The sequence below is a fragment of the Sceloporus occidentalis genome, unplaced genomic scaffold (genome assembly GCF_023333645.1).
Source record: "Sceloporus occidentalis isolate IW3139 unplaced genomic scaffold, rSceOcc1.0.p SCAF_5, whole genome shotgun sequence".
Taxonomy (NCBI): Eukaryota; Metazoa; Chordata; class Lepidosauria; order Squamata; family Phrynosomatidae; genus Sceloporus; species Sceloporus occidentalis.
The window spans coordinates 148908701-148923118 of NW_028316985.1; the positions used below are offsets into that span (position 1 = coordinate 148908701).

The following is a 14418-nucleotide window of genomic DNA, read 5'->3' on the forward strand; positions in this document are numbered from 1 at the left end:
CACAGACAAAGTACTTCTTCAGTGTGTGTTTCTTGTTTATATAAATATATAATGGAAAATAATGTGGTGAAACCTTTAAAGTGTTATACTTCCTTGTTACCTTCTGCAAAAAAACTTAATGAATTCATTCAGCAGACATCATGGTGACTTAGACTGATGTACAATATCTGGAAGTCCCAGTAAATATTTTCAGCTTTTTATAATACCCTGTCTACAGTTTTTTCCATAAATTTTTTATCCAAGCAGAGCAATGTCATGCCACACACACACACACACACACACACAGGAAGATGCAAAATATCAGTCCACAAGGCTTTGTCACCATGTTACTTCCGTACCAGTAATTTGTTCCTAAAGACATTTTTAATCTTTTGATTCTTAACATAATTTTTAGGGCACTCCCTATCCAACTATTTTTCCCCAAGGATCCTGAATCCTCAGTACTATTATATGGCAATGAATCTAGAAGCTGAAAATGTACAGCTACAAGCCACAAGTTGAAAATTTCCAGCATCAGACCACCATGCTTTTTGGTCCATAATGAAACAAATGTCTTTAATGAATGTTATCACCAAAACACAGCAGGGAGCATTGCTGCCAATTTGCAACCGGATAAACCCAATATATGAAACTGTTTAGAGCCATTTAGTTTAGAGAACTCTATGCTTTTAGAACTTCAAGTTATATTGCTCTTTCCATCTCTCATGATTGGTAGAAAAGTTCTTCAGGGAGACATGTGATTCAAAAACTCTCCTGATCATCTGGCACATCCATTTCTTTTGACTGCTGTTCTCTTCTTCAGAGGAAGGCCATAAGAGATGGACCTCCATGTTCTGTCTTTATGCAAATCCACTGCCGTTCTGCTTTTGTTTCACACTGCCTTTCCCTGCATGATGCTGATAAAGGAATTTTCCCAGCACGGACTTGTATTGCTTTGGGAAAAAAATGTGTAGAATTCTTTCAGTCTTAAGTCTATCCATTTTCTGCACACATATCTGTAGCACTGCAGGATGCACTTTATATAAACACTCTGGTTGTTTCTCCTCTGATATCTGACTCCCCCATTTTGTGGGGAATGTACATATCAGGGTACCTGAAACAGAGATAAAAGATATTTCCCCCCCAAGCACAGTGGGATTCTCTGGAGATTTACACATGTGGAACAGCTGTTTTATGCACACAAGTCTCCTACTACCTCTTGCCTAAGGCAGTTACTGGAACTGAATTCAGATGCTATTGTTTCATTTCCTTGCTCCAGTAATTTGGTATCATTCACTAATCCTAGGCTAATGTCTTCAGTCATTACAGAGCCTCTGTTTACTTCTAATGTTTTCTTTTTTCTTATTTTTCATCAGCATGAGAAAATATAGACTGTATATAGAAAAGGTAAATATATAGTTATAAACTGAGAAAACAGATGATTTTATTTAAAAATCTAATGGGTGATCCAATAAAATATGTTTGGTTTAGTTCAATAAGCAATTTAAGAACAGTGAAGTATGCTTTTTATTTGGTTCATTAGATCAGAAATGGAAGTGAACAGATTAAAACGCTTACAGAGTATTCATGAAGTGATTTCAAGTTTTCTTTTTCTTTTTTTCTTTTTGTCAATTCATGGCAGGATAAGATGGTTGAGCTGTTTGAGTTATGGGGGGAGTTAAAGAAAAAGCAAGAATTTTCAGAAGAAATTAGGCTGCATCTACACTGCACAATTAATGCAATTTAACACTGCTTTAACTGCCATGATCAATGCTATAGAAGTCTGGGATTTGCAGTTTTGAGAGATATTTAGCCTTCCCTGTTAGAGTTCTGGTGCCACAACAAACAACAAATCCAGAACACCATAGGATAGAGCCATGGCAGTTAAAGCAGTGTCAACCCAAATTAATTCTGCAGTATAGATGAGGCCTAAGTTGTTTCGCCCGCCCCTTTGGCTGGGTGTGATAGGGTGTTATTTGTTTTGCTCCTGGCTGGGCCTACAAAAATGAGAATATTTTGAGTATAAAAGGACAAATGCGCTAATGTACTAGTTAACCCCATGTACTAAACTAGCTAGTGAAAAAAAATTATAACTCTGCATTATTCTAAAAACTAGGTGTCTCCTCTGTTATAGGCTGCATGGTTATGATAGAGTCTAATCTTGAGAAAGATATATCTTACTTTGAGATACATGCTCAATTAGAGACAGAGTTCATTCCATGGAGTTAGGTTTCTATAAACCTATTTAAATCAATGGGTTTGTACATACCAAACTGTAACTGGTATGGATAGCTTGTAGACTGAGAAGGGGAATACTGCTGCTTTTCCAACTATTTTGGGGTGAAGCACTCCTTCCCTGCTTGGTCCATAAGCTGACGCTTGGAACAGGATCAGACTGTTGAATGGATTGGAAGAAAGAAGTAAGAGTTTTCAGCACTGAATTATAATCTGAGACAGAAAAAGAAGAAATCAAGATTAAAATGTTTGCCTTGGATTGGAGATAACCATTTTGAGTCACTGAGAGCCACATTTCAAAGCAGGTAATAATAAGTTTGGTGGTATTGCTACTAACTTTAGCTTAGTTGGGCAAATTACTCTAGATAATGTCATTAGCTTGGCAGTGCAGGACCTGAACAGAGCTGTTGATGACAGGGTATCTTGAAGATTTTTCATTCATAGTGTCAATGTAAATTGAAACCAACTTTATGACAATTAACAGAAAGTTGTCCATGACACTGAGGATTCTGCAGTCATTGAAACTAGGGATGGTAATTTGTTAATTTAGGCCTGAAACATGCAGGCAGAAAAGAGCAGCTTCTGGCCACTTCAGGGGTGTGGCATATATACAATGCATGTTCCCAGATCAGCCAGAAGCCACTCTGGGACCACTTAAGGTAGCCTTGGGCCACTAGCAAAAAGAGCACAGGAAAAGCACTCCTTGCTTTTGGCCTCTTTGGGACCACAGCATCGGCCATGTAGCTGCTGTGGTCCCCAAGCGATTGCTGGATGATTGCAGGCAGAGCAGAGTCTAGCCACTTTATCTTGTCCATCTGCATGACCTCTTACTTTTCTTACTAGCCCTAGTCACTTGTTTTGTACTTCTGCTTCTTCCTTGTAGATTACAGTATCACAAGCATCGCCCTCATCCCTTTATCCATGCAGTAAGTGAAGACCTCCAAAGGAGAGACTGTTAATATCACAGCTAATTTCCACTCCACCAAGATTTTTCCAGGATTCTTCCTTACATGGAGAGCCAGCGTACAAACCTCTCCTAGGCAAACACATTATGTTTCAGATCAGGAAAATGACAACAGTGGATGAGGCTGGACATTCCATTGCATGAGCAATGAAGAAGCCATTACCCACAGTGAACAATGAGTGAATAGGGCTTCAGTTTCATATTTTCCCAGGATTAATTTCTTTTCCCCCATTGCTACATCAGTATGGATATTATTATTTTTTTAAAAAAAACAACTGCACACAAACATGTTATGTATGTTATGTATATTTATTGAAAATTCAATCAATACATTTTGAATGAGTTCCCCTAAAATAAAGCATATTTCTATATTATACTATAAATCCAATTGTTAGTTCCAAATATAGTAGGTTCACAAATTCATGGAATTTACATACTATTAGGATCACCAAGTTGCCATTCATTAAATGGATCTACTCCAGTTGAGTCTAATTTCACATATATTAAACAGTTTTTGTGTTCACTTCTCTCTCTCTCTCTCTCTCTCTCTCTCTCTCTCTCTCACACACACACACACACACTTTAAAAATAGAAGTCACAAAATCATAGAATCATACAGTTGGAAGAGACCACAAGGGCCGTCCAGTCCATGTCATGAAGGTACTCTCAATCAAAGCATTCCTGACAGATGGCCATCCAGCCTCTGTTTAAAGACCTCCAAAGAAGGACATTCCACCACAATCTGAGGTGGAATCTCTTTTCTTGTAGCTTGCATCCATTGTTCCAGGTTCTGTCTTCTGGAGCAGCAGAAAACAAGCTTGCTCCACCCTCAAATGCATTACTGAGTTTGTAGAAGTACAATGGATAAAGAACAACTTCGGAGCAAAACAGATGGTCAAAAAGATCTGGCTTCCCGGCAGACTAGGGGCATGGTACTCAGACAGCAGCATGCCACCAGTCTGCTGGGAAGCAGCATGGCTAACTATATGTGTGGCGGATCCACGGCCTTTCAGTTGAGTATGTATATACTGTGTGACCCTGGGAATGCAGGAGTGATTTGCATGTGTATAGTTATGTTGCTAATGGCAGGCCTCAGGGTGGGAGGGTATGCAAAAGAGGATTAGTGTCTGCTTGATTAGTGCTCATTATCTGCTGGGAAACCCCTGACCCTGGGAGATTTCTCATTTGCATTTGTTGAGTCTTCACCTTGCTATTTTTCAGGACTGGTAGCCAAACCTTGTTTACTTTAAGGGTTTCCTCTTTCCTATTGAAATTGTCCAGGTGTTTGTGGATTTCAATGACTTCCCTGTGCATCCTGACATGGTAGTGGTTGGCATGGTCCAGAATTTCAGTGTTTTCAAACAGTATTTTATGCCCAGGATGGTTTGTAACATGTTCTGCTACTGCTAATTTTTCTGGCTGACTCAATTGTCTCTCATGTTCCTTGATTCTTGTTTGCACACTGCATTTGATGATCCCTATGTAGACTTGTCCGCAGCTTCATAGTATGCGGTAAACTCCTGCAGCTCTGAAGATGCCAGCCACAGATGCTGGCAAAACACCAGGAAGAAACTCTTCTAGAACATGGCCACATAGCTATGCATAGATCCACCTCGGTGTAGGTAGCCATGAAAGCTTTTGACTCCATGCTGAAAAGATGATTGAAAAGGCACCCTTTCCCTGGCACAAAAAAGGATAGCTTTATGCTGCTCCTTTTTGCACCAGGAAAACGCTGGGTTGGGGGCGTAGTGTGTGGTTGCCACAGCCCCAACCCAGAGAGCAGAGGGGGTGGCAGCAGGCTGCTCTTTACCTGCCTTCTGTTTTGCCCCTTTGTTTCAAATTCTGCTTTGCAAAGTGCAAATTAGGTATGTTTGCATTGAAATTATATTTTGTTTATTTTCCCTGATTAAAATCTGGTTTCAATATCCAAACTCAGATTTGTTTGCATATGGGTTTCAGATATATATTATGCTACCAATACATAGCACATTTAATATTTACCAAATCATGTTAATATGCATGTTTAGAATAGATATTGATGATGGGAGTTTAACAGAATTAGTGAAGCTAGAGTTTTGTAATTGCTACTTTGCAATTAAAAAATTGCTCTTAGCATTCATTGTATTTAAAGGGTGGACTATTTTAATTTAACATTGGACCACATCTGTGAAATCCTGGTGTTAACAAGGTAAAAAGGACTTGATGAAAGCATGAAAAGATAAATTGCCTTCTGTAGGCTTGTGTGTTCACAGCCAGCTTGATGGAAGCGTCAGCAAATTGATCTATTGTCTGAAGTCCTGAACTTTTAGACTCATTAAAGTCAAAGAAGTACTTGATCCCTTTGCAGAGGAGGTAACTCTTTTGATTCCTGTCCAAGAGTATTGAATTAGGAGTGTGCTTTGTCTAGCTATAAAAACGTGCTTTTAATATGATGTGTTTACTGCAGACTCTGTCAAATGTGGCTTCACAGAGGGAAAGGAACACCAGGACTTAGAACACTTCCTGTCTGAGAATAAATTTCAACTCTGCTTAAAAATAATAAGATGGAAAACCTCACTGAAATGTGACAGTTAAATATTTATGTCACGTCTGGTAGCTATTTCAAAGGTTGTTGTTAAGTCTTACAATTGTCAGAAGGTATTCCATTTGAAATCATTTTTAAAATAACTGATGAAGGTTAATCCACAAGACAGGAACACACTACCATGACAGGTTCATATTGTAAGGAATTATACATTACAACCTGGGGTGTCAAATATAACTAGTGAATTCTGGACAAACTGCTGGCATGTTTCCATTTTGATGAACTTGAAGTCTCCAGACATAAGCATTTCAAGATCATTAGCTAATAGAAAACTCTGGAGGAAGAATGTAATAATTTCTCACAGTTTATGAGGGTTACATTTGGTTCTCCTTTAATTTCCTGAAAGTGTAGCTTTAATAGGTTGCCCATTTCTGTGTGCTACACTACTTTACATGTTCTATAATACAGGTGATACACAACCTTGGGGAAGGAGCAGTTATTTTTTCTGCAAACATTACAGGGAGACAATAGTGTTATGACTTCAAGTATTTCGTAGTATTCAAGAAACAGCAAGATTACAGTGGTTACCAAGAAGGGACAAGTCATTAAGATCTGGCAGTTTACTCTGTACAGTTGTGCATGTTCATAAACAACAATACAGGGAAGAAACAACATTTGATGAAACATAGGAAATTTACCAAAAATTGTAGTCTTGTACCTTTCTTCCACTTTTGCTGAAGCCAAGCTGAAACTATTCCATCATCAGTACTATAGCAGCCAGTGCTGTGATACAGGGATGGAAAAATGTCACAGATAAGTCTAACTAAACAGGAAGTTGTGAAGAGCTGACTGAGATGGACCAGCCTATTAACAACCAATAGGAAGAGAGCTGGTGCCAGACAATCACAATCAAGACTGGAGAAGGTAAATAGGGCTGTTGCTGAGAGGGAGAGCCAGATAGGGTTTGAGTTAAGTCCAGAGAGAGAGATAGCTATAATGAGGGTTCTAGTGTGAGATAGGAACCATTATAGTAAAAGTCTAGAAGGAGGGACTTAGTCAGAAAGGGATGGTTAGGGGTAGAATCCAAAAGTGAGAGACTCCCTACCGGTACATGTCCAAAAAACAAAACAACACACACAAAACAAAACAAAAAACCCAACAAATTTTGAGAGTAAAGTGATAGTCAAAAAGAGGTGGCAGGATCACAAATTAATAAGAAAAATAGTGTGAGAAATACAAGGGCTCATGACAAATTGGTGGCAGGAGAGGGGATGAAAAGGCCCAGGGTGCTGCCATCAAAGAAGCATAGGGGTAGTACAGACCGGCATTTTGTGCTGGCCTGACTGAATTAGGGTGAGCATTTACATACACCTAGCCCTAGTTCCTCCACATGTGCACCATTATGGTGCATTCCCATCCACATGGGGCACACTATTATGATGCAAAGGTGGCACAGTGTCCAAACGGCACTGGACAGAAGGGGTGTCACTATGGTGCACAAGCACCACTATGGCGCCTCTTCCAGGAAGCTTCTTTTTTGCTCCTGGGGGTCACATACAGGGGCCACATAGACATGTTCTCCAGGAATTTTATTCTGTTTACTTTGCAACCCATCTGTATGAAATTATTTAACAACTGGAACTAGGTTTGGCAGTATATATTTGGTCACTGGCAGGTGAGGTTATATTGAATGTGCAATAATGGTGAATGACTCTACAAAACAATTTCAGAATGGTCAATTTCCAAATTTGTTCTTGTGGGTTGGGAGGTCTAGGGGTGGGAAGAGTGACTACCCTTGGGGCCAGCCTTGGACACATTTTCCCCTTACGTCATGGGATATAGGGGGATATTTATTGGTGCTAACTGTATAGTATTAGTTAATTTTTCCGATGTAAAGATTGAAAGGCTTGATAAGACCAAAGAGAAGGGAAGATATAGGGGCAAGAGGAAGGGATAAATTGTATAAATTTTGTTGTACTGTGTTGTTTTTCACATTATTATTATTATTATTATTATTATTATTATTTGTAATTTGGTTGTGGTTGGTTTTTTGTGTGATGTTTGCCTTTTTTGTTGTTGTTGTGGATATTATTTTATTAATAACATTTATTTTAAAAATAAAAATAATAAAAACATTCTGATTTAAAAGTCGGCTGGCCTGCCTGCCTGCCTGCCTGAGAAGGTTTTCACATGACTGAGAAAGGACAACAAGGGAGAGGCCATTCTGATCTCCCTAGGAAAGGGAGTTCCACAGTCCAGGGGCAGCCATGGAGAAGACCCTCTCTTGTGTCCCCACCAACCATATTTGTGATGGAGGTGGGACTAAGAGAACGGCTTCTCCAGAGGATCTCAGGGTGCAGGCCGGATCATGGAAGGAGATGCAATATGCCAAATAGCCTGTACCTCAGCCATATAGGGCTTTATAGGTCATAACCAGCCTTTTGAATTATGTAAAGAAACAAACTGGCAGCCAGTGGAGCTGTTTCAACTGTTGTGTGGTGTCTGTAGCCTGCCCCTATTCACAATCTGGCTGCAGCTCTTTGGACAAACTGAAATAAAGAAGTTGGCAGCATGAGTTTTCGTAGACTTCAGTCTACTTTCTCAGATGTATATAGGGGAATGGAAACCAGGAACAGACATATCAGTTATATGGCAGGGGTAGGTGAGAATGTCAATTCAATTTCAAAATCCTTTGTGTATGGAAATGAAGTAGCAAGTCCAGTTTTAACTATGGTCATCAGTGAACAAAGCCATTGTGAACTGGCCATTGTGTATGGAAATGAAGAGGCAAGACCAGTTTGGCATTGGAAACTAGCCTATAGTGAAGAGAATAGATGAGTGTAGGATGCATCTACGAAAGCTCATGCTGCCAACTTTTTATTTCAGTTCGTCTCAAAGGTGCTACAAAATCACTCTACATGCTGATTCTACAGACTAACTTGGCTATATCTTTGAATTCTACCCCTTTGGACCAGTTTGTTTCCAAACACTCTTCAAAGGCAGTCCCAAATAGATCATGTTACAGTAGACCAAATGGGATGTAACCAAGGCATCGCCTGGTTGGAATCCCCTGCCTCAGCTGCACCTCACTTTAGGCTCCTTCTCTTGCAAAACATTCAAGTTCAAAGTTAAAAATTTAAATAGTTAATAAAGTGGCCCTTTAGTATCCAAATCTGTTGTCTGATCTCATCATCTCCTAGTTGTTAAGCAAAGGGGATCTAGATTTAAATCACTACTTAATCCTGAAGCTAATCGGCTGACTTTAAACTAAATACTTTTGGGCAAAACTAACTTGTACAGCTGATGTGATCTTGTCATGGAATAAAACCATGTGTCCTGCCATAATATTCTAGAAGAAAGTCTGGTATATGCATATATTCAGTAATTTATGAATGGTTCCATCAAAGATTCAGCTATATTGGCACAAATCTGCAATGTACCATGGAACAAATTGTACAGATATGCTGCTGTGGCTAGGCTAAACTCTTATGTCATGCAAGAAAAATACACATACCTAGTGAGCCAGTTATCTTTTAAAATCCAGCTCTTGGATGTGTTTAAACTTGTCAGTTTGTTATTTGTTATAAATATGCAATGAGAAAGAAGTTACATTCCTGCTTTGCTCTACCATTGACCTGGATGTTTTGAATAAAATGTTTATTTATGAAAAGATGTATCTTGTAATACTTCTGATTCATGATAAAACATTATTACAATGGCACTATACAGCAGTTGGCTTTTCAAAACTTTTTTCTAAAACCAGAATTTGAAATCACTCTATACACAGTTCTCATTTGTGGATTCACTGTAACAGTTGGTGATGAATGCATGTACCAATTGGAAGTGGAGAAGAAATTTTAACTCAAGATTTTATCACACGGGGGAAATCGGGGGTTTAACAAGGTATTTTCCTGGGACAGCTGCGTGATCACGACAAAGATTTTTCCATGACGTCACAATTAGAGAGGACTTATCCCGGGAAGAACCAGGAATGCTCCAGCAACAAATCATTCACGGGGAAATCATTCACGGGGATTTGTTGCTGGAGCATTCCTGGTTTTTCCTGGGATAAGTCCTCTCTAATTGTGATGTCATGGGAAAAACTTTACCATGATCACACAACTGTCCTGGGAAAATGCCTTGTTAAATTCCTGATTTCCTCTTGTGTGATAAAGTCCTTACATTAGGGTATTGGTTTTCATGGGTATATATTTTCATGGGTTATATACAATATGTCCTTGTTATTTAATGGAACACATTTGTATTTTTAATTTAATAATAATAGTGGCGGTGATGATGATGATGATGATGATGATGATGATGATGATGATGATGATGATAAATATGGTTTTATTTCTTACAACCTCTCCTCAAGGCTTGAGGCAGGGTACAACATAGATTAAAATGCAATATATACCTAAACATAAGAAACCAGTTAAACACAAAGGTTAGAACACATAAACATAGGATGACCATTAAACATTAAAATTGTTTTGATATTTTAAAATTGTCAAACATAACATTTAAAATATATCAATTTAAAATTAATAGTTTAAGAACAACTGGGTTGTTCTATTTTTCTAAATTTTCTAGATTTCTCTAGTTTCTTCACTTCAACTATTCTTTCAATTCAAGCCAAAGCATGACTACTCAGAAGTAAATTATATTCAGTTGACATCAGACTTCCCTAAGTAAATGATTGTAAGACAAATTATTTACCAAAAAAAAAAAAAAAAGTTAGAAAGGACACTATTTCACTTCCTATTGTAAATGTCAACAACAGTGTTGGTGACTAGCACATAATTCAGGTGCTTCAAATTATCTTTGCAAGATTGCCTACTTCTTCCTATTTTTCCCCCAAGGATGACTGTGAAAAAGAGAAGTAGAAAGTTATTTTCCATCAGTTAGTTCTAATCCTAACTTGTGTCATATAAATATGCATGTCTAATAATACCAATGGAAGAAACAATATAGTACTGTTACATATTTAAATACGTCATCTAAAGCAATATCTAAAGCAAAATATTTGTTATAAAACATATGTTTCATTTCACTTGCTCATAAGCATCTGTTCTCTCTTAGCTGGCTGGCTATATGAAGTACCCTAGATCTAGTTTTATTCATTTGTTATATAATTTGGTAGATGTTTTTACCTTGTCAGTAATGACACTAGCACTGAATTCAATGCAACTACTGCATTTCTTGATTAAAAGCAAAAACAAAATAGTTATGCATATTTGAAGAGCAAACCAAGATAATTGTAGATTCATTTTGAAAAGTTTCACTGTAAATATTTCCAGAAATCCTGCAACATAATACCATGTAGGTGAATGGTAAGTCAACATCTAGGTATATCCAAATGATTTAATATCTGTAATTAGAGTAGACAATAGGATTTAGGTCATTGTCTGAATTGCTATTTTATTTTAATAAGAACACTGGGACTACATTTATTCTATTATTTAAAACAAGTTAGCATTAGCTATTTATAGATATTTTGTATATATATATATTGTGTGGCTTCCTATCTCCCATAAAGGATGAATAAAATAATGTTTTTCATTAGAGTGTTTGCATTAACATAATGAAGAATATTGGATCCTTCAGGTTCATTACAGCTGATCATGAGGATTCCTTGTAAACACTTTTAGAAATATGAATTTAATCTGCTGACTTCAACAGCATGATTGAAGCTAGTCTGCCATGTATTCTGATGCATCTGTAGTAGAAATGTTCATGGTACACCCAGTGATAGTCCGAACCAAATTTTTCTTCTTTGTAATCTCAAAGATATCTGGCAGGGGAGACACCATGATCACGAAGGTGGTTTCCCCAGGGTGAGGCTCATCTATTGCACTCTGGGTATACTGACCCCTGCAATTTCTCCAAATGTGGGAAACTCGACTGCATAATTTGGGGGCAGTTGACAAATCTTTTATTGTTGAGTAGGTACAAATTCCCCTCACTCTGTTTTGCTTTTCCTCTAAGCTCATTCTCGCTGGTAACTGGTTGGTTTTTTTTACAACAGTGACAGACTGGTCACCGGTACATCTAGGTTTGACCATATAACACCTATTTTAAAAGATCTTCACTGGCTGCCTATTTGCTTCCGAGTGCAATATAAGGTGTTGGTTATTACCTATAAAGCCCTACATGGCTTGGGCCTGAGTTACTTGAGGGACCGCATCTCCTCACACAATCCGCCCCGCACACTCAGAACATCCGGGAAGAATCTGTTGGAGATTCCATCTTCCAAATACGTCTCCACATCCCAGACAGCCTTTTCAGTGGAGGCCCTGCAGATTTGGAACAGTCTCCCCAAGGAACTCCGTCTCATGACCCCCCTAGAAACATTTAAAAAGAGGCTTAAAACCTTTCTTTTTTGCTAAGCCTTCCCCCCCCCCCGAGGAATGAAGTTGAGCGCTCTTGATGCCATCGATTCTCCGCCTTACCCTATGAATGATTGTGTTTGTATAATTGTTTTACTTGTTTTTATCTATTTTTATGAAATGTTTTAAATAGTTTTATAGTCTGTAAACCGTTTTGATCTAGGGGAAAACGGTATACAAATAAAATTTATTATTATTATTATTATTATTATTATTATTATTAAGAATGAAGAGTTTTCATTTCCCATTCAATTGGAGTCCATGCTGCAAACATGAAGGAACACCTCACCCTGAAATTTTAAGGTGAGCAGCTTTCTCATTCTGCCCATGAGCCGCTTATGTTCCTCTGATACCTTATACATGTCTATGGCTGTGTGTTAAAACTGATGAGAAATGCAGTTTTGGTGTACAAATAAGGGAGGCTAGTAATGTGGAAAGTACTACATTCCCAGTGTTTTGGGCATAGCACAAAGCCATAACAAAGTCCTAAACAATAGAGTATGAGTGAGGCAGAGAAGGAAAACTTTGGCCTGTTACAGACTGCCAAAATAAAGCTGCTTCGGGTCTCTTTGGAGGTATGCTGTTTAAATGATGCATGCATCCTAAGAATCCAGAAGCTGCACCAAAGCTGCACTCCAGTGCTTAGGAATGGAGTGTGGCTTTGGCGCGACCTCCGGACTCTTAGGACCCATGCATCATTTAAATAGCATACCTCCAAAGAGACCCAAAGCAGCTTTATTTTGGCAGTCTGTAACAGGCCTTTCTGAAATTAAAAAGAATTTCCAGGACCAGCAAAATCCATTATCCATTTCTGTGAATCTGAGATTCAGTGAATGAACTAAGAATGAACTCAGCTCATGGCTCAAAATTTCATTTCTATCCCCATCAGAGCAGATAATCTTGGGAAATGTGTTGCTCTCAAAGGTGTTATTGGGTTGCAGCTTTCACCATCCCTAGTCAGCATAGCCATTGCAAAAGTTGGAGGAAGTTACAGTCTAACAAGAAGAAGATCAGGACAAATTGTCCAGCCCCATGATACAGTGTGGATTGAAAGAATACTTGAATATATATGTGTGTGCGGGGGGGGGGGGGGGGGAGTTTCAAAAATATGTTTTTCAAGTTGTGAGAAACCTGGTGGTAGATTCATGAAACTTTTCAAAGCTTGGAGTGTAAACTGTGTTTGCACATGGTTGGTTTGAACAAAAAAAAACAAAAAACAAAAAAAAAATTGTTTAGGCAGACAAAACAACATTTTCTTTGCACAACACAATATTTCTAACCAGAAATATTTTCTGCATTGAGGCAACTATTTGCTGCACAGAAAATGATGTAATTGGAACCTTATTATGTACAAAATTTGCACGGAATTGATTTCTATGCAAAACAACATTTACTCTGCATGAAATATAGAAATGTTTTCATGCCGAAAATCCTGTATTCTGCACATAAAATGTTGTTTTATATGCAAAACAACCATATGTGCAGAGCATTAAGAATGCTGCCACACTGCAATATTTATGCTGTTTTAAGGTGCTTTAAAGTCTTGGCTCCATCCTATGGGATCCTGGGATTTGTAATTTGTTGTGGCATCAGAACTTTCTAACGTAGAAGGCTAAATATCTCACAACACTACAAATCCCATAATTCTATAGCATTGAAACATGACAACTGAGATAGTGTCAGACTGCATTAATTCTGCAGTATAGATTCAATAGATTATAACCATCAGTAAAATCCAAAGAATGAAAATAGTAAACTTCAAAGTGACATCCTAATTTATTAAGTTTACCTAGTTCACCCAGAAGTCTTAAATTATTGAGAGACAAAATTTAAAAACAACTTGAAGTCACTTGTACTCTTTTAATTGTAATATGTAGCATTGGATGACAATTAGTTGTTCATCTCATTACATTTAATCTTGCAGTATGTGTGAGGTCCTTGTATAGTTATTACTTAGCATGTACAATAGGTGAAGTAGTGACTTTGTCATTCTGTTTATTGTGACCTGACAGCTCCCAACCATTGCTCAACAAGAAGGATCATTTACAACTGGCCAAAAAGAATTACCTTTACTTTGAGGTGGAGGAAATTTCTTCTTTTCAACAAACAGCAGAGTGGAGAAGGGGGGTTAGCAACCATCCTCTCTGTATTTTTATTCTGTCAGGAAGTGATTTACAAGGTTAGAGGTAGCACTGGGGCTTTGGCAACAGACAATCCCACTTAAAGACAGCTTCTGCACATTATTGTTCTTGAAGAGTGTACCTATATATCTAAATGCTGAGTGACCATCTGATAATTTTGGCACTTCAAGAGTTAATCCCCTTTTT

At 38.0% G+C, this 14418-nt stretch overlaps 1 non-coding gene across 1 annotated transcript; it reads left to right on the forward strand.

The window, feature by feature from the left end:
• Positions 1-11488: 11488 nt before the first annotated feature.
• LOC149312970 (U1 spliceosomal RNA) lies at positions 11489-11647 on the forward strand. The gene has a single exon (XR_016281526.1). It is a non-coding gene; the product is annotated as a U1 spliceosomal RNA (small nuclear RNA).
• The last annotated feature ends 2771 nt before the right edge of the window (positions 11648-14418 follow it).